General features: G+C 33.3%; 1 long non-coding RNA gene across 2 annotated transcripts; it reads left to right on the plus strand.

Moving 5' to 3' along the window:
• Positions 1-18,752: 18,752 nt before the first annotated feature.
• On the plus strand, positions 18,753-19,984 carry LOC141661739 (uncharacterized). 2 transcript variants are annotated; one of them, XR_012550115.1, is made up of 3 exons: positions 18,753-19,009; positions 19,224-19,311; positions 19,384-19,984. It is a non-coding gene; the product is annotated as an uncharacterized LOC141661739 (long non-coding RNA). The 2 variants fall into 2 exon arrangements; XR_012550116.1 differs by lacking the exon at positions 18,753-19,009 and adding an exon at positions 19,035-19,134.
• The last annotated feature ends 982 nt before the right edge of the window (positions 19,985-20,966 follow it).

Raw genomic sequence — 20,966 nt, forward strand, 5'->3', positions numbered from 1 at the left:
CAGAGAAAAGAGAATTATAGCCAATGTCAATGATTGTGGAGTAGACAGGTGTCTGCAGGTGTCTCTCTCAAATATTCAATCCAAGAGAACATCTGAGCTGGATGTCATCATTAAGAAAGTCAACATGGTGATTCCGGAGGACACTCAATTACTTGGAGAGCTTTAAAAGGCACAAATTACTGCATTTCCTGAAGCCTATCTTCAACTAAGTAAGGGGTGGCCTACATCTGCTCTTCAACCAGAAAATGTAAATAATTTATGATCCCTAAATACTGTGCTATGGAAAACTTAAGATTGATCATGACATTGGAGACTGACTTGAGGACAAAAAAATGAAGACTATTGAAGATGAAGAAATTATCAAAATTCTGAGAATATATTTGAATAATGCCATAACCATGCTGCCCAAAACTCAAATCAACACTAGAGATGACTTGGATGATGATGAGCAGAAAAAAGATGATCAAACCCTTTTGGCTCAAATCCAAGTTAGTCTAGCAAAGAGAAGAAGGAGAGAGATGGCAGCAAAAGGAGGAGAAAGGATGGAGAGGAAGGAACAAGACAGAAGAAAGTCCAAGAAATCCAAATCACTCAAACTCAAACCCTCAAACCTATCCAATCAAAAACTCAACAAACTCCAACCTCAAAGCCTAAGTACCTTTGCAAACAAATTGCAAATTCCTTACTCAAAATGCCAGTCACATCCAACCATGTCACTTTAAAGAAAATCTCAATCCTACCTTTATTCAAGCCTCCAATAAAGACTCACTTCAAGACTGTTGGGAAAAAATGATAAGTGGATTTTATATCTACTTGGAACGCTTCATTTCAGGCTTGAGTTGGTGTTTTGGACTCAAGTTGTTGGTATTTTGATGTGTTTTTGTGTTTTTGCATCACATGCACTAGTTGGAGGAAAAATGGAGCTTTTATTGAATATATGCTGAAAAGAGACCAGAATTGGAAGCCTAGGCCATTATCAAGTTGTAGAGAATCTCGTTAGCTTCGCGTGGACTGCTTATTCATCAAATTCTGACGAGTGGAGCAAAAGTTACAACAAAAAGAAGAAAATTCAGAATTCCAACTACAGAAGCACGGCGCGCGCGCTGGGAAGCGGGGCGGCCGCGTTGAAACAACAGAAGCACGGCGCGCGCGCGCTGGGAAGCGGGGCGGCCACGCTGGAATATCAGAAACTGTGCGCGCCCGCGCTGGGATAGGGCGCGGCCGCGCCAGGTCGTTTTCACAGAATCCTTATTCCAGTCTGATTTTGAGAGTCCGGAAGCCCAGAACAACCAGAAGCCTATATATATCAATAACAATACGTTTTTAAGAACAAGGAGACCTGGGAGAATAGTAGGAAGACCTAGAGAGCATGAGACAGCTACGGAGAAGAAGACTTTTGTTTTCTTTGATTTAGGCGATACTTGGATGCTTATTTTCGATTTATCTTTGAACCCTAGTACTCTTATATTATTTATTATGATGCTTTTATTGGAAACCGTGGTGATGATGAGTTCGATTATGAACTAATCATTATCGTGGGGTTCTAACGGATTTACTTATGAATTTCTATAGTTAATTTGTTTCAATACCTTGGTGTGTGGTGATTGATTGCTATCCTAGCATTGGTTGTGCTTATTCGTCTTATGTGCGTAGCTAACATATAAGATATTATGTTAATCTCTATTGAAGCGAAAGTGAATATAGAGATTTAGAACTTGCCATGCTAGCATAGGTTCATGTATAATTGTTATGCATGATTCATAGGTAATTTTAACCATCTTACTTGCCCTATGTAATCACGATAGATAACTTGCGCATTACATCGTTATGTTTTCAATTCTTATAGACATATAATGACTAAGCATAATTGGTGTATATTCAACTTCTATCTCTTTTGTGGATGCTTGGTAGTAGGGTATTCGTACAACAAAAGTTGGCGTTTACTAGTTTCGTGTTATCTGATTAGTTGTCGTCACCATTGCATGCTAAGGTTAAGAACAATGACTTTGAATGAAGTATTTAATAAAGTTAGAACCTCATGTTTGTCTCATCTAAGTAATTCAACCTCAATTCTCTTAGTTAATGCTATTTAGTATAATCTCTTAGTTTAATCAAAACCCAATTTTTTATTTGTCTTAGTATTGAATGATAACCATACCATTGTTACATAAGTGCCTAAATTGAACTTAACCTAAACCAGTCTCTGCGGGAACGAATCTGATTTATATCTTATACTACTTGCGAACGCGTATACTTGCGTGAATTTTAGCGCGTGTTTCCGCCCTAACAGAAAACCAAAGAAAATACAAGCTAATGTTGGTGCTATCCGGAACTGCTTTAATCAAGCTAATTGTCTACCTTTAAATGGGAGCATAACAGATGATGACTATAACCAACAACTAGCTGAGGAGATAGTCAAAGTTTGGGTTTTCTCCTTGGGAGAAGTTAGATTCTACTACTTGTATGGCTCCTTCATTGTGCTTAGTAGAGAAGTAACAGAAACATTTTTAACCACAGTATTGAAGAGAGTGATAAGTTTAATGAAGGACAAGGACTCTAGTACAAGGATGTGGATGGCTGTGATCTCTGAAGGGTTGAGAGAAAGGGATTTAAGGCATTCTAGGATCAAGGCTAAGAGGGAAGAAATAGAAAGGCAATATGCCAAGGAGATTGAAATGTTTGAACAAAAATCTAATGAACTCAAGACAAGGGGGTTTAGTAGAATTTCAAAAGATGGACACATTCTGAACATTGCAGTTGGCATATTTTCAAGATTTAGGGTTAATTACCTCAACAATTGTTCATTAGAAGAATAGCTCAGACTGGTGGAAGCCTTAAGAGGGACAAAAATTATTGAAGAACTTCAAGTACCATTAAATCTTAAGGACATCATTAGGAAAGAACTTAATTATGAGAAATTCACTTGATATTTGTAATTATGAACTGATATAATTGATCAATGTATAAAAAGTGTAATTCTTATTTAATTTGTCAATTTATTTTATCTGATTTTAGCTTGGGGTTAGTCTTGTTATCAGGCATGAATTTGTGATAAGCAATATTCTCACAAATTGGGGGAGATTGTTGTGCAAGACATGCCTGTATAATAACAAGACTAAGTCACATTGACAATCATAAGGTTAAGTTGTATGATAATCTATATCTATATTCTGTATTGTATTCCTTGAGTCTGTAAAAGTGTTTAGTAGATTAGACTGGGGGATTTTTCTGTGAACAATTTCAAGATAAGGAGTAAACTCTGGAAGAAGATCAAGTCATGATCATGTCTCAGATAAAAGATGTAGAAGCTTGGAATTTAATAATGCTGTTCTAGGAAAAATGTTCTAAGTCAAGATATCGACAAGTCACAGATCAAGGTATATCTAGAAGTCATTCGAGAAGTCTAAAATGACTTGTAGAGAAGTCTAAAATGGATTATAGAGAATTCACAGAGATATCAATAAGTCAAATGAAGATATAAAGAATTGGAGATATCGACAAGTTATTTCTGCATGTAGAGATCTCATAGATATCGACAAGTCAAATGAAGATGTGAAGATTGGAGATATCGACAAGTCAATTTCTCATATAGAGATCTCAGAGATATCGATAAGTCAAATGGTGTATATAGAGATCTCAGAGATATCGATAAGTCATTTCGCACATTAAAAACTGGAGAACTCGACAAGTCAAATATACCTATAGAGAACTCAGAGATATCGATAAGTCATTACACTTATCGATATGTGACTTCTCTATAGAACAATTGGAGATCTCGATATGCTATCTCAAATTCAGAATACAGACAAGTTCAAGATTCAAGATTATCAGTCAACAAACAATTCATTCACTGAATTGGAAAGTCTACAAAAGCAGCTTGAAGAATATAAGATCAAGGGCCAAGATTAACTACACAAAGGGTGGTCACAGACCTGCAAGATTCCGCACAGATTTGCTAACACTAGAAAAGGAAATAGACAAGGTTACTTTAGAATTTGGTTTAGTATATTTTAGTACAAGTTTTGTAAACCCGTGCTGCTAATCTAGAAAGCATGCACGAGTCCTTAGTTTACAAGCAACAGACAGATCTAGATTTTTCTTGTATTCTCTCAAGATAGAAGCTTAGTTCTTATTTTCTTAAGAACACGGATTTGTAGTAAGACAAACTTAAGTAATACAATTAAGTGAGTTTTTGATATATTGTGTTTGTGTTCATTCTGTTAAATATTATATCTACATTTCTTAAATGCTTTGTTCAAACCATAATTCATAAAGCTTAAAACCAAGAAAATTCCAAAAAACACATTCACCTCTCCTCTGTGTTACATTTCATAACATTCAATGTCTAACATATATTTATTGTAAGCTATACGATCCTAATTAATAAAAACAATCAAAAATATATCATTATAACAAAAATATTTGAAGTTTGCTTGTAGGAATATGCATCGGGTCACTTTGGGGTCGGGGAGTAATATCCCCACACCTTGAATCCTAAACGTGGATTCTTTTCATTTCCAATCCCCGCTGGAACGAGGATTCCCACGAGGATGTGTGGAATAATTAAAAATAATAATTTTGTATTGTTAGTATATTTTTAAAATAAAAAATAATCTACTAATTTGTAATATATAAAAACATTAATAATATCTCATATTTTTAGTATCAAATTATATTAAAATTGATTTATAATGTAAATGAATGACAAATTAAAAACATATATTATATTATAATGTACATAAATTGATTAATAAAATTATAGATTATTTTAAAAAATTTTAAAAAAAAAATAAATACCGTTTTTATAAAAAAATAATAAAAAAGTATATTAAAAATTTATACCTCGTCCATATATATATATACATATATATACATATATATATATATCGGGGTTGACGAAAAAAATTTATAAATGTGAAGTGAGTGAAATAAATTGGAAATGAATATGAGTTGAGTGCAACAAATATGAGGTGGTGGTATTTTTAAAAATTTTATAATAAAATTACAAACTAAATAAAAAGAAGGTATGTAAATAATATAAATAGACATTTTATTTACTCAAAAATTAAAGTAATAAACAAAGATTGACGAAAAAAGATGTGACTTATCTAAGAAGAATTCTAAATTAAACTCAAATGTAGCACTGATAAGAAATCTTTGAGTAGGAGGTTTCGGGTTCAATTCGGCATTTGCAAATTTACCACATCAACCACTTGAGCTATAGACACATTTGTTGAAACCTTAATAACATCAAGTATTGAGCTAGAGCTTATTTACTTACACAAAGTGTCTTGCCTAAATTTAATTTGATATACACATATATATATACATATATATTATAATATTTATATAAAATATAATGATTCCAGACTTGATTAAATAACTCATTTTGATATATTAACTTTATATTTGTGCAAATCAATAAGAGTATATTTTTTTTAATAATACAAAATTTTATTTATAATCAAATTTAGAGTTCACAGACAACTTTAATAAACCTTTTTGTTTGAAACCCAAATTTTTTGTGTAACATTGTCTGATCAATAAATCAAGGGATAATCCGATACAAAAACAACTTGGTACTTTATTTAGTCATCTATGAAAGGAAATCGTAAAGGAATAGATTTAAGATAAAAAGATTTATAGAAAAATATTATTCTTTTTACAAAAATATATGTATAACCATTCACGATCTTATAATAAGAGCATATGATCATTTTTTATGAATCGATAATTAGTGCAAAACTATGAACATAAAATAATCTCTATGAATATAATTTAGAATCAATATATACCCCGTACGCATATAATATGTGACGTCGAGTATGCCCATAAATTGCATGGGGAGAAAGAGTCACCACTACTAATATTTCAACGTGATGAGGAGATAAGAAAAAACTCTTAAAACGACGCACATAACGGCCCATCACCTATTTCACCACAACTTAAATTTTTTTATTACCGTTAAAAACTAAAAACGTCCCGGAATGAAATATTTAGTTACCATCATTACTAATAATCATGCTCCACTTTAAAGGGTCAATTCTTATTGTGTAATTGATTCAAATCATTTATCTTATAAAGTAAAGTGTTCAACAAAGAAAATTAAAATTATGTTTTCCCATATACTACAACCATTCTAAATGTTACATGTTCTTACGTAATTTTTTTATATAAATATACCCCTATTTATTAGCTATAAATATTTATAAAATATATTTAATAAATACAAAAATACTTAAAATAATATATATAAGAATGTGTCCGTGTCTTGCACAGGTTTAGAAACTAGTTTTTATAATTTTTCAATATAAAAGGATAAAATTGTAATTTGACAATCATTAAAATGACTCAATTAACCCTTAGTTCTCTTTTAATATATAGATGGAGATGATATGATAATATAAATCTATAAAAATACATTAATCTAATTTTTGTTTGAAAAACAAATTTATTATAACATAAAATTTAATATAGACTAGATAGCCCACGGCACGGGTTATTGGCTAGTAATATTAATAAATAATATAGACATCGAGTAACAAAGCCAATTAGCCTATACCAAATCTATACTAAACTGTAATAACCAAAATGGAGTATAATTTGTATTTTGATTAACCTCTCATTTTGGTTATCCTTCATCACAGTTGTTAGATCTTTTCATCAAGTTATCATAACCGTTAGATGTAGATAGTAAAAATATAATAGACCAAAGGTTCTAGTTTTAAATCCCAACAACTACGTATTAAATCATACATTGACATGATTATTTCTTAAATTACAAGGTTCGAATCTCAGCAAGTACATGTTAATCATACATTTATATTATTATTTTTGAAATTACAAACAAAGGTACATAGTTCAATTTTCATCAACCACATTAATTTATATTATTTAATCCTTATATGAAATAATATACGCTGAATAAGATTATAATTATATATAAATTATTTTTAATATTTAATTACTTATACATCAAAATCTATACTATCTATACTATAATAATCGGAATGATGTATAATTTGTTATGCCTTTTTATTGGTTGGTTTGGTTATTCTCGTTTATGACCGTCAGATCTTTTTAATCAAGTGATCGGGACCGTTAGATTCAAACACTAAAAGAATATACACTATTCAATCTCCCAGGTTCGAACCCTGTCAACAACAAATATTTATATTATTATTTCTACAATACTAAAACTCTCAGGTTCGAATTATGTCAATAGAAAAAAAATTTACTATAATTTTAAATAATATAAAATTATTAATAAAAACTGATTCGGGTTGTAAAGCTAGTATATATATATATAAGAAAATCTCATGTGGGTCCCGCAGATGATGAGTTGTATCCATCATGTCTTCATATGCTACTGTCTTTAATTCTCACACGAAAAACGTGTGATTTGAATTATTGAAAAAAAAATCACATTCATATTTATCAATATGACCTTTAGCATCCCTATTTAATGGAAGTTAATATTTTGATATTTCTAACCCGCGTTTACTGTATATACATAACAGGATCAAGATGACTTTCCTGCCAGCATTATACACCTCTGCTAATATAGCTCAGTTTATACCATACCTTTGCATCATTGTGTTGTATCCATACTATATTTTGAGTATTGTATTTCTAATACTATAATATTTTTTAGGATCTTTATGTTCATAATATTTTTTGATTAAAATGATTTTTCCGTAGATTTGCTACGATGAGACTCAAAACATAGATGAGCATGCATGGGTTGTACTCTACAGAGGTTATAACTTTCAAAACTTGTAATTTTTTTCTTTAACAAAGATTAATGTATGCATATCACTTGTAATATATATGGTGAGTTGGTATAAATTCAATATGTCATCTATATCGTGTGATGTTATTTTGTAAATTATTTATGTGATGAATGCTTTGGCCAAAGTTACTGATGGTCGGTAGTGTTTTTTTCCTCATTTTCATGTCATTTTTCAAAAATTGTGTAAACAAGCCTTTTTGTGAATTTAATATAAGGCATTCTTTGGCCTATTTTAATCCTTTGTGGATTTATTTAAACGAGTTAGTTTTGATTGATCATGATACTAGATTTTTTTCCGTAATAGAAAAAAAATGGATGTCGCCGGAAATATAACGGTAGGATATCTCCGCTTGCAAGCTAAAATATGGGGGATGATTACTGTTAGAAAATTAGGATTTTAGAGCTTAATTTAATTATGTTCTTGATGTTAATCCTAAAATCTAATGATTGGAAATTGTTCAATGATATTTGAACTTAAATTTTCATGTATGGTTTTAAGAATTTTCTTAATGAAATCCATATGAAATGAGAGTTGAAAGTAGCTTGGAAAAACTTGGAAAATTTGAGAATGTTTGTCCCACATTGAAATAAATAAAGGGGGTTGTGTGCTTTATATGGTATTACCCACATGAGTAGTATACAACTACTAAGGTGTGTGATGGTCCATTGTGTTGTTGTGTGCTTCACGCGCGCACACACACACGCGCGCCCCGCCACGCACCGGACCGGGTCGGGTCGAAGGGCGATTTGGGCGAATGTCTCGGCGTCTCGCGTACGCGAGGCGACCTGGGCGAGGATTTTATTTATTTGAGAATTATTTTAATTCGAATTTATTTATCGGTGATTGGATTATTGGGCTGGGTTCTGAAATAGGCTAAGTAGTCTAAATATATTGAACCTGCAAATAATCTGATCTGTAACAAGTTCTGATATAAGAATCAGAACTTAAGAACTGATGAATAAAATCAGAACTTAACAAGTTCTGATATTAGAATCAGAACTTAAGTACTGATGAGTCGAATCAGAACTTAAGTACTGATGAGTCCAATCAGAACTTAACTTAAGTTCTGATAATAATGTGGGTGTTAATGTGAAAAGCTGTTACAAATAATTTAAATTCAAAAAGCTGTTCAGTTTTGATTTTTTCATTTATGAATTCAAAATCTGATCAGTTTTGATTTTTTCATTAATGGAGCAGTTTAATTCAGACATTAAGTGTGTGGACAGTTTCATTTTTCCTCTCCTATAAATAGAGGCTAAACTGAATGAATATAACACACTACATTCTCATCTCTTCTCTTCAACCTCTCTGCATTTCTCTCCCATAAGTCCTGAAGTGCTGATATTTTCCGGCGACTGAGGTGCTGGTCGAAGTGGAGGTTTTGTTGCTGCTGTTAACATAAACTCCGAGCTGTTTTATCCTGGTGGAGATATTGCGCACATCCCAAACGCAGCAGGTAGGGGGCAATAATCTCTTCAAGAGCAGCCAGGACTTCGAGCAAGGCCTGGTGACTCAGCTGTGATTATTTTCTTGGTATTTTGTATCTGTAAACCTTTATTTCAGTCACTATTGAAAGCTATGGTTTCGGGTACATCTTTCTTTCTCTCTTCGTTATTTCAGTTACTGATTTTGTTTACCTGCATGTTTTGTTTTGTTAACTGTGGTCTTGGCCTAAACTTGTTAAATTCTTTATACACTTGCCTCTATGTTGCTATACTTGTTAGTGAGATTCTCAACATTCTTGAAGAGATTATTGGTTATTTAGAATTTAGCATAATGGTTAACGAAAGTGAGGTTATCGTTGGTGGTGGTAGCAGTTCGGGTGTAACTGCTGGGGCCATTGATTGGACCACCTATAGTTTTCCACAAGCTGTTGAACTAACCGGTTTACCGGAGAAATTCAACGGTGGCATTGGCTTTTCTCGCTGGCAGAAAAGGATGAAGCTGTGGTTGACTATAAAGGGTCTGTGGCCGGTTGTGGAATATGAGAAACCAGTAGTGGATCAAGAGAAGGCTGACACAGTTAAGGCTTTTGCGAAGTGGGCTGAGAAGGATGGAGTGGCTAGAGCGGCCATTCTGGCGGCACTAACAAACACTTTGTTTGATGTCTATTCTTCTGATGCCTACTCTGCAAAACTCTTATGGGAGAAGCTGGACCAGACACATAATACTGACTCACAAGGTCTAGAAAAGTATTCTGTGGCAAGGTTCCTCGAGTTCAAGCTGGTGGACAATAAGTCCATGACTGAGCAGGTGCATGAGTTCGAGATGATAGTGCATGCTTTGAAGGAGTCTGGAATGAATCTCCCGGAGAAGTTCAAGGTGATGAGTGTGATTGAAAAGCTCCCGAAGTCTTGGGAAGAGTTCTCTCTCTCCCTGAAAAGACAGAAAGGAGAGATCACCTGGACCAACCTTATGCTGGACATCTCGGTACAAGAACAACACAAGTCCAAATAGGGACATGTGATGCCAACTGAACACGGTACCTCGAAGGTAAACATAGCAACTGTAGGACAAAAGAGGAAGGCTTTTGCTAAGAAAGCTAATAGTAATAAACCTAAGAGTGACAAGGACAAGGCCAAGAAACCCAAGGCAAACAAACCATGCTGGTCTTGTGGGCAGGTTGGGTACTGGAGTAAGGACTGCCCTACGAAGAAAGCGAAGAAAACCGAGGTAGCACAAGCAAATGTTGTGCTTGGAACCGCAAGTGGGCCTGTAGTGAACATGGTTGTTGGTGAGGCTACGGCTTCTGAAACCAACGTTGACCGGTATGTATCCTACAACCTTGTGATATTTTCTACCTATCTGTCAAATGAATGGTTGATAGATACTGGAGCTAATGTACATATTTGTGCTGATATTAGTTTATTTGTATCTTATCAACAGAGTCATAGTCTGACTGTGAAGATGGGGAATGCTAGTGCTGCTCAAGTACATGGAGTTGGAAACGTGGATCTGAAGTTCCCTTCAGGACGTATTCTATCTCTGACGAGAGTGCATCATGTTCCCGATATGCGTAGAAATATAATAAGTGGAAGCTGTTTAGTTTCTAGTGGTTTTGAAATTTCGTTCAAGTGTAATAAAGTAGTTCTTATTCACACTGGTACATTCTTTGGCAAGGGTTACTTGTCAAATGGTTTATTTGTTATTAATGTCGATCCCGTTTTGGGAAGTTTGAATAATAATGTTATTCCTACTGTTAATTGTATTGAATCCTCAAATATATGGCATGCTAGACTAGGTCATTTAAACTTTGGTGCTCTTAAGAACATGATGAACTTAGAGTTGATTCCAAAATATACCATAGAAAAGAATTCTAAATGTCAAGTATGTGTGTCTGCTAAACAGATAAGGAAACCTTTTCATAACGTTGTTAGGGATTCAGACTTGTTAGATTTAGTACACACTGATATTTGTGAATTTGGTGGTGTGTTGACCAAGGACCAGTTTAGATACTTCATTACTTTTATAGATGATAGTAGTAGATATTGTTATGTTTATTTACTTAGACATAAGGATGAAGCACTTAGTAAATTCATTATATATAAAACTGAAGTAGAAAAACAAACTAGTAAGTTACTTAAAAGATTGAGATCTGATAGAGGTGGTGAGTATACGAGTAATGCTTTTAATGAATTTTGTGCAAACAATGGTATAGTTCATGAAGTTACTCCACCATACACACCTGAGTCTAATGGGGTTGCTGAGCGAAAGAACTGAACATTTAAAGATATGATTAATAGTATGCTTATTAACTCTAGGTTGCCTAAATACATGTGGGGAGAGGCTCTAAATACGGCTTGCCATATTTTGAATAGAGTCCCTCTGAAACACATGGATAAAACACCCTTGGAGTTATGGAAAGGCAGGATGACTAGTCTTAAGTATCTTCGTGTGTGGGGGTGCCTTGCTAAGGTGCTTGTTCCTGAACACAAGAGAAAGAAACTAGGTCCAAAGACTGTTGACTGTATCTTTCTGGGTTATCTTGAAACCACTACAGCTATGAGATTTTTAGTGTTAAAATCTGACATAGATGGTATAGTGGCAAACACGATAGTTGAATTTCGAGATGTGACATTCTTTGAGGATGTCTACCCTATGAAGACTGGAATACCTGAAACGACTTCTGAGGAAGATCCTACTCACACATCAAGTTCTATTCCTGATCATGTGGAAAAGATGACAAATGTGGGGGCGGAACCTAGTAGTAGCTCTATTCCTAAGGAATTAGAGGAACCAAGGAGAAGTAAGCGTGCAAAAATAGTCAAGGATTTTGGAGGTGATTTCATCACTTACAATATCGAGGACGAACCTTTAACTTTCCGGCAAGCTATGGATTCTTCTGAGTCAAGGCACTGGAAGGGCGCTGTCAAGAGTGAAATTGACTCTATTGTTTCCAATGGAACATGGGAGTTGGTTGATCTCCCTCCTGGGTGTTCTACTATTGGGTGCAAATGGGTCTTTAAAAGGAAGTTGAACCCTGACGGCTCAATAGATAAGTACAAAGCTAGACTGGTAGCTAAGGGTTTTAAGCAAAAGGAAGGAATTGATTATTTTGATACATACTCTCCGGTTGCAAGAATGGTAACAATTCAAATGCTTATAGCATTGGCTTCAGTCCATGGTCTTATCATTCATCAGATGGATGTAAAGACGGCTTTTTTTCATGGTGAACTTGAGGAAGAGATTTATATGGATCAGCCTGATGGATTTGTTGCATCAGGCAATGAAAGGAAAGTATGTAAGTTGTCAAGTCCATCTATGGCTTGAAACAAGCTCCCAGAGATTGGCATAAAAAGTTTGATGAAACTATATTGCCTTTCAGTTATAAGATTAATGAAAGTGATAAGTGTGTCTACACTAAAGTTAAAGGTAATGAGTGTGTTATTTTGTGCCTATATGTGGATGACATTTTACTGTTTGGAACCAATATTGAGATTATTAACGAGACTAAAGAATTCTTGAAAAGGCATTTTAAAATGAAGGATATGGGTGAGGCAAGTGTGATTCTTGGAATCAAATTGATTCAGTCCACTGAAGGAATAACCTTGACTCAATCTCATTATATAGAGAAATCTATACTTGAGAAATATGGTTATTCACAGTGTAGAATCGCTAGTACACCTTATGATTCGAAAGTTGCCCTTGTCAAGAATACTTCAGGAGTGCCTGTGTCTCAGTTAAGGTATTCTCAGATTATTGGGAGCTTGCAGTATCTTGCTAACTGTACTAGACCAGATATTTCATATTCTGTGTCTAAATTGGCGAGATATACAAGCTGTCCAAACAGAACTCATTGGGATGCTCTTGATAGAGTACTTAGATATCTAAAAGGCACAATGTACCTTAGTTTACACTACAGGAGATTTCCTGGTGTGCTTGAAGGGTACAGTGATGCAAGTTGGATAGCTAAGAAGTCTGGTTCCAATGGAGTGACTGGATACGTGTTCACCTTGGCTGGTGGAGCAATATCCTGGAAGTCAAGCAGACAGACTATTGTTACTCGGTCTACTTTTGAGGCTGAGTTGTGTGCACTTGATGCCACAGGGACGGAGGCTGAATGGTTACACGGACTTATGTCTGCAATACCTGTAGTAAGCAGACCGCTCCCTGCTATTGCTATTCACTGTGATAGTCGAACAACTATCGACAAGATTAGCAGTAAAAAGCATAATGCTAAAACTAAGAGACACATCCAAGTTAGACTCAAGTCTATAAGGGGTTTAGTGACTGATAGGATCATAGCTATAGAGTTCATAGGAACTCAGAATAATATAGCTGATCCTCTTACTAAAGGACTGGAACCTGCAGTGGTCCTTAAGTCAAGGTTGGGGATGGGATTGTCAACCCATCATAATTCATCAACAGTGGGAACCCAATACACATGAGAGGAGATCCCTCGAAGTGTATTCAATGGGTAATAACAAGCTGTAAGGATGAGTTGGTAGTACCTTTGCTACATAGATGATACTATAGTATCTGAGTCTATCCCCTGTAAACCTAGAAGGTACTGACACTGCCAGAAAAGCAAGAGTGTTAAAACTCTGAATGGGATCAAGTCATTTGACGAGATAGAGGCAGTATATCTCTGGAGATGCCCAGCTAAGCGAATGTAATTGTCTGGTCGCAATTAGAGGATAGGGTTAATCCTTGAAGCATTCGACGAACAGGATCGAGACATGACCATTAATGTCTCAAAGCCGTAGATTGGCACCATAGCCTTTGACTTGTCGTCGTCTATGGAATATGGTTATACTAAACGGATTAAGATTCAAGGTGAAACATTCCATCTGAGTCCGATAGCCATTGAAGTAGAGGAATTAGGAGGGTTCAAACCCGGAAGGGTACCGACTCTGAAAAACAAGTCATGATGGGAAATTGATCACATTTCTGTATGGATTTGTGGGGGATTGTTAGAAAATTAGGATTTTAGAGCTTAATTTAATTATGTTCTTGATGTTAATCCTAAAATCTAATGATTGGAAATTGTTCAATGATATTTGAACTTAAATTTTCATGTATGGTTTTAAGAAATTTCTTAATGAAATCCATATGAAATGAGAGTTGAAAGTAGCTTGGAAAAGCTTGGAAAATTTGAGAATGTTTGTCCCACATTGAAATAAATAAAGGGGGTTGTGTGCTTTATATGGTATTACCCACATGAGTAGTATACAACTACTAAGGTGTGTGATGGTCCATTGTGTTGTTGTGTGCTTCACGCGCACACACACACACACATGCGCGCCCCGCCCCGCCACGCACCGCACCGCACCGGACCGGACCGGGTCGGGTCGGGTCGAAGGGCGATTTGGGCGAATGTCTCGGCGTCTCGCGTACGCGAGACGACCTGGGCGAGGATTTTATTTATTTGAGAATTATTTTAATTCGAATTTATTTATCGGTGATTGGATTATTGGGCTGGGTTCTGGAATAGGCTAAGTAGTCTAAATATATTGAACCTGCAAATAATCTGATCTGTAACAAGTTCTGATATAAGAATCAGAACTTAAGAACTGATGAATAAAATCAGAACTTAACAAGTTCTGATATTAGAATCAGAACTTAAGTACTGATGAGTCGAATCAGAACTTAACTTAAGTTCTGATAATAATGTGGGTGTTAATGTGAAAAGCTGTTACAAATAATTTAAATTCAAAAAGCTGTTCAGTTTTGATTTTTTCATTTATGAATTCAAAATCTGATCAGTTTTGATTTTTTCATTAATGGAGCAGTTTAATTCAGACATTAAGTGTGTGGACAGTTTCATTTTTCCTCTCCTATAAATAGAGGCTAAACTGAATGAATATAACACACTACATTCTCATCTCTTCTCTTCAACCTCTCTGCATTTCTCTCCCATAAGTCCTGAAGTGCTGATATTTTCCGGCGACTGAGGTGCTGGTCGAAGTGGAGGTTTTGTTGCTGCTGTTAACATAAACTTCGAGCTGTTTTATCCTGGTGGAGATATTGCGCACATCCCAAACGCAGCAGGTAGGGGGCAATAATCTCTTCAAGAGCAGCCAGGACTTCGAGCAAGGCCTGGTGACTCAGCTGTGATTATTTTCTTGGCATTTTGTATCTGTAAACCTTTATTTCAGTCACTGTTGAAAGCTATGGTTTCGGGTACATCTTTCTTTCTCTCTTCGTTATTTCAGTTACTGATTTTGTTTACCTGCATATTTTGTTTTGTTAACTGTGGTCTTGGCCTAAACTTGTTAAATTCTTTATACACTTGCCTCTATGTTGCTATACTTGTTAGTGAGTTTTACAACAATTACTACAAATGCAGTTGTAGAAAAATGATGGCTGAATATTTTATTGCAGTTTTAAGATATTTTTTGAGTCTATGTGATGACATGAGGAGCTCCCTGTAAGAAATGTTTGAGGATAAACAGTAGTGCCATAATGGAAAAGTAGATTGAGAGTTTTTCGAAATTCGAATAGCTTTTACTTTGTTATTTAATCTTGAATGATGATATAAAAAAATAAGAATTTTGTTTTGCTTTTTTGCCTACATAGGTTGTGTGCTTTTTGAATAACATATATATTCAAATTTAGTTTTGATTCTAATTTTAATTTTCATGATTATTTAAACTCGGTCTAATTTTTTGATTCATTTAACTCACTTGAAAGTACATTGTTACATAATCAAAGTAATCAAGCTAAGTTTTATTTAAAATAAATTAACCAGGCTCAATGTCTTAAACAGTTCTGGACAGCAAATCCACATAGAATTTGATTGTTGAATCAATATCAATATCAATATATTCCTAATCTTTGCTAGCATTCAGGTATCCATTTACAATCTTGGGTCAACTCATTTTAGAAAATAAACAAGCATTGCATTATTATTATGGACTATCCATTACTTTGGATCGACCCGATTCCTCCATGGGTCTGGCTACACACGTATCTTAAAAATAGGATGATTTCATAAGTGTATCGTCCTATCTCTCTTCATTTACGAGCCAGCCATGCGTATTTGACATTCAAAAAACAAAACCAACTCTCTCAAACATATATGGAAACTGTTGATTTACGTCCAAGATAACTTATACCAAGAATAGATACATGGAAACTCTGAATTTTTCCAACCCTTTTCATTGTTGTTCAATTCAACGTTTTTAAGCCACATTCCAAGACGGCTCAAGTAAGACCTTCTCTTTTCATATGTTTTATATCAATCTCTTAGATTTCAGAGAAGATTTGATATTTTAATGTTTTGTATCACAATGTCGTAAACGAGTACAGAACAATCCATTATCTCCTCCATCTGCACCGAATGGTATGTCAATTCATAACGAAATAAGTCTCTGCATTTAAATTTTATAAATGAAGGATTTTTGGTCCATTATCTTGCAATATTATTTTTGTCGTATCCAGAATAAGAACAAGTATATTGTCTACCACAGCCATGAGTGATGATAGTCATTTTCCAAATTCTTCAATCTCTTAAAACAGAGATCTCAAAGTTTGTTCGTCATTAAATAATGGTTTGTTTTATTTCAATTATTATTTTATATTAGATTAATTAATTTTTTCTTATTGATTATTGATTTTGAATACAAATTATGTTACTCATGTATGGTATATTAAGTGGTTATGGCATTGAATTCAGATCGTTTATCAAAAAACCAAACTTCTCCATTGTATCCTAAGACGTTATGAACTGAAGTGATATGTCCAGCAAGTGGTACAAACCATTTACAGAGCTCCTCAGGTTTGTATATGGTGGATATTAAACTTAGGGATGTACATATATGTATCAGTGTTAGGATTTTTTTTAATTATTATGCAGGGACTTATAATTCACTCTCACACGTACTCACAATTTCTCTCAATACTTTGAACATAGGATTTAAAGGTCGTTTTGTTCTCACTGCAAATATTCTTTCTCCATTTCAGAGAAGACTGAATGGACTTGATTTTACTCAGTCAAACGGAAGATCATCGTCAGGTTATTATAGTATTTTAGTCATTACTGATTAGTAGTATGGTGTTCATTATCCTTTTACCAGGATCTTATGTTTGTACACCCGTTGTTATAATACAAAATTATGTATCAGGTGTATGTCATCCAATTTAAAATCAGCATCGCTTAAAAATACAAGGTGTATGATTAATGACACTTTTATCTCGACTTATCCAGAATGCTCCATTTGCTAAGATGAATCATCCTAATTATCAACAACCTGCATCAAGAATAAATCCAGTAATCCATCGCAAGAAGGAGAACCGTGTTCTCAACATAGGCATTTAAGATTTTTAACCTAAACCTATTTAAACTTTGAAAATTTATTCTTATTCATATTATTATAGGAGATAATAATCTGTTAAAATTTGTTCACATGTACATGATTACAAGTGCATCAGAAGTCTAATTTGAACATAAATCAGTCAACTTTATCCTTGCATGTTGGAAAGTCATGCACAAGCCAAACAAAGTCAATATAAGAGACGTGTAACGGTTCATATGCCAGAGTGTGAGCAAATTGGTATCAAAAGGCCACGTATTCCAATATACCGCTTAACCTTTATTACACAATATTGGACAAGTATTGCAACCTTATAATGATGTTTTCTTTCGGTTATACTCAGTTTGGTTTCCACATTCAGACGTATGTCCCCATCTTTATGAACCTTAACAGTTTAATCCATGTATGTGATTACAATTAGCTTAACATTTTCTAATATTAATTTCAAATAACAATAATTCACTAAGACCGCCAAATAAAAAACAGATCTTCAATGTCTGGTAAAAAGAATTTGTTTCAAGTATTCAACGATGATGCTGAGATATCAATCGAACACATGCCAGACTATGAGCAATATATTTCTGGTAAAATCAATTTAAGACAAAATTTAGTCAGTTTTTTAGTTTTTTAAAATTTTGTATTTACCAGTCAAATTAAAATCATGTATTTAATTAAAATCACTTTATTCACATTAAACAATGCATACCTAGTACAAATGTCTCTTGCCCGAGGACCTGCAATTTTTTGATACATATACATTAGATTAGATTATGGTTCAAGGGGTGAGATATTCTGTGCCTGCAACTAATGGATGTCACAAGTTTCAGTATGCCTTATATTTCCGTAGGTAGATGCTAATGCTAAAGTTGGACATATAGTAAAAAAAAACTTTCCTGATTTCACTTATTTATGTCTTTACATCAAGACCAGCCAGATTAAATAAATGAACCTGTGAATGAGGTGTTTGGTGTTATAAATTAACACTTGCAACAAGCACATACACTTTCAATAAGAGACCTTTTTTTTTTTTGAAAAGTATAGATAAGGTTACCCAAATCAATTAATCATGAAAATATAGATAAGTTATATTCCACTATTTTTTCCTTTTGACTAAGCCATAGATAATATTTCCATCAAGTTTGAACTTATATGAAGATAATGGATATGAAAAAAGATAAATATAAGTTGTAGATATCTTTGACTAGCTACCAAAATCAGCTTGAGACCATAAGAGATAGTTAAGAAGAAGCAGAGTTACAATTGGTGAAAATAAAAACAGAAAAGTACGAGTTAGAGACCGTTGTAGCTAAGCACCAAGATCAACTTGGGATGGTAGGAGGTCCATTTAAAAGTAGGAGAGACAAAGTTGGTGGACTTGCTGGCTCAATTATCTACGACAAATGAAGCAAGCAAGACAAGCCTTTGGAACAGAACTTCACGGTGCCATGTACTCATTTATAGGTGATCATGCTTGCAATGCATATCAGACACTCTCAATATGCTCAGATGTCTTTCTTACTTTGTACTATTTTATACTTAAATCCTTCCCATCTTAGAAGATGGTTGAAATGAATATATAGTTTAGAGTAATGTTTTCTTGGTTTGCCCTTCTGCTAGAAAACTTTATTTGTGTGTCTCCATTTCAGTATTGTTAACCGAAATCTATTTCTTGCAGGTTTTGTTTCTAATGACAATAGCTTAAAATTTTTCTATATCCTCTCCAGCTCTTGATTAGGAGGTTCATATGTTGTGTAAATAATTAGGTACAAGACTTTAACTTATAGCTGATGTGAAATCTTTATAAATATATCTTTTTAATTTTGTTTCCTATCCAGAAAATTGGGGACTTCATATAAAAATATATTTTATATGGAGTCCCCAATTTGAGGAGATGTACATTTGCAGGAGACAGGGTGAGAAAGTGTCAGAGACGGGGTGAGAAAGTGGCAAAGTTATGGGAGTTTCAAAGGTCCCAGGAACATAAAGTTTTGAACTTTGGGATCATATTGTCTGAAAAATATTGAGATAAATAAGTAGAGAATTGTTGAACTGCTTTACCAGCTTTAATACCATCATTAAAGCGCTCATTGGTCATAGTGGCATCATTCTATGTATAACATGTTAGCATTGGTTTTGTCAGTTCTTATGATTGGCATCATCTTTATATATATAGCAGCTGTTTTTTATTAATGCGTCAATCAGAGAGTGTACTTGTAATTTTTTTCCACTTAGATCCCAAGGTTTTGTTTTTGATTTTTTTTGCAAATTTTGAACTTCACAGGGCCTCTATTAGTATTTCACTTTATACAATGGCCAAATATTTCAAACTAACACTTTTCTGTAATTCCATCATATTATGATTGTAAATGTATTGAATATAAAATACATATATTAAACTGTTATATTTATACAAACAATTTTGATTGATTTATTATACATGCACTAGTTATGTAAATTTATAATAAGTTATAATTTTTTTAATACAATATATTCAAACTATTATAAATAGGATATTCTTTGTGTGATGCAATATTTTCAAAATATTAAAAAAATTAATTTATAATTTCAACTATTTAATTTCAAATATTATTGATTGCATCAAAGAGTTTAATGGCATATGCATTATTTTTAGTAATGTATCTCCGGATTAATTTTATGATTTTTTTTAAAATAAACACATTTATTTTATTGAAATAAAATATTGAAGGCCTAATTTTTTTTTTAAAAAACTAATGTTTGATTTTCAATGTTAGTAAAATGAGTTACACTATATTTATTTGAAAATCTAATTTTTTTAAAGAAAATCAAATGAATATATTTTATGTCCATAAATACAATTATTTGAGCAATTAACATATATACAATTATATGAGAAAGTGGGGTTGAGCAACACTAAAACTTAGAGATTCCAATATAACCATTAAATTATGATAATATTATGAATTATTTTTGATAATGATGTTGGTGAAGTTATAAAAAGTTTATAAATAAATCTCAAAAGAAAATAATTTTTTCCTTAAATAGATTAGTATTATAGATTAGTAAAATTATATTATTTATTTGTACAAATCTCATCAACTTACTATAGATATATTATATTTATTTTAAAGCATAGCCATATTAAATTTAAAACCCAAATTTTCAAGAAGATATTATTAACATTTCATTTAAATATTTTGAATAAATAAAATAATTAGGATCACAAAATTCTTCATAATTTAATAAATTCATCACATTAACAAAAATAATATTTTAGAAATATTATGAGGAAGGCTAAAATATATTTTTATTTAATATAATATGTTTATGTAACCCTTTTTATTAAAATTATTTTTATATATTCAGTTTTTAAAATTTAATTTTTATGCTTAAATACAATATATTGTTAGGAATATATGTGCATTAGTTTGATGATATG

This window comes from Apium graveolens, chromosome 5 (genome assembly GCF_009905375.1).
Source record: "Apium graveolens cultivar Ventura chromosome 5, ASM990537v1, whole genome shotgun sequence".
Taxonomy (NCBI): domain Eukaryota; kingdom Viridiplantae; phylum Streptophyta; class Magnoliopsida; order Apiales; family Apiaceae; genus Apium; species Apium graveolens.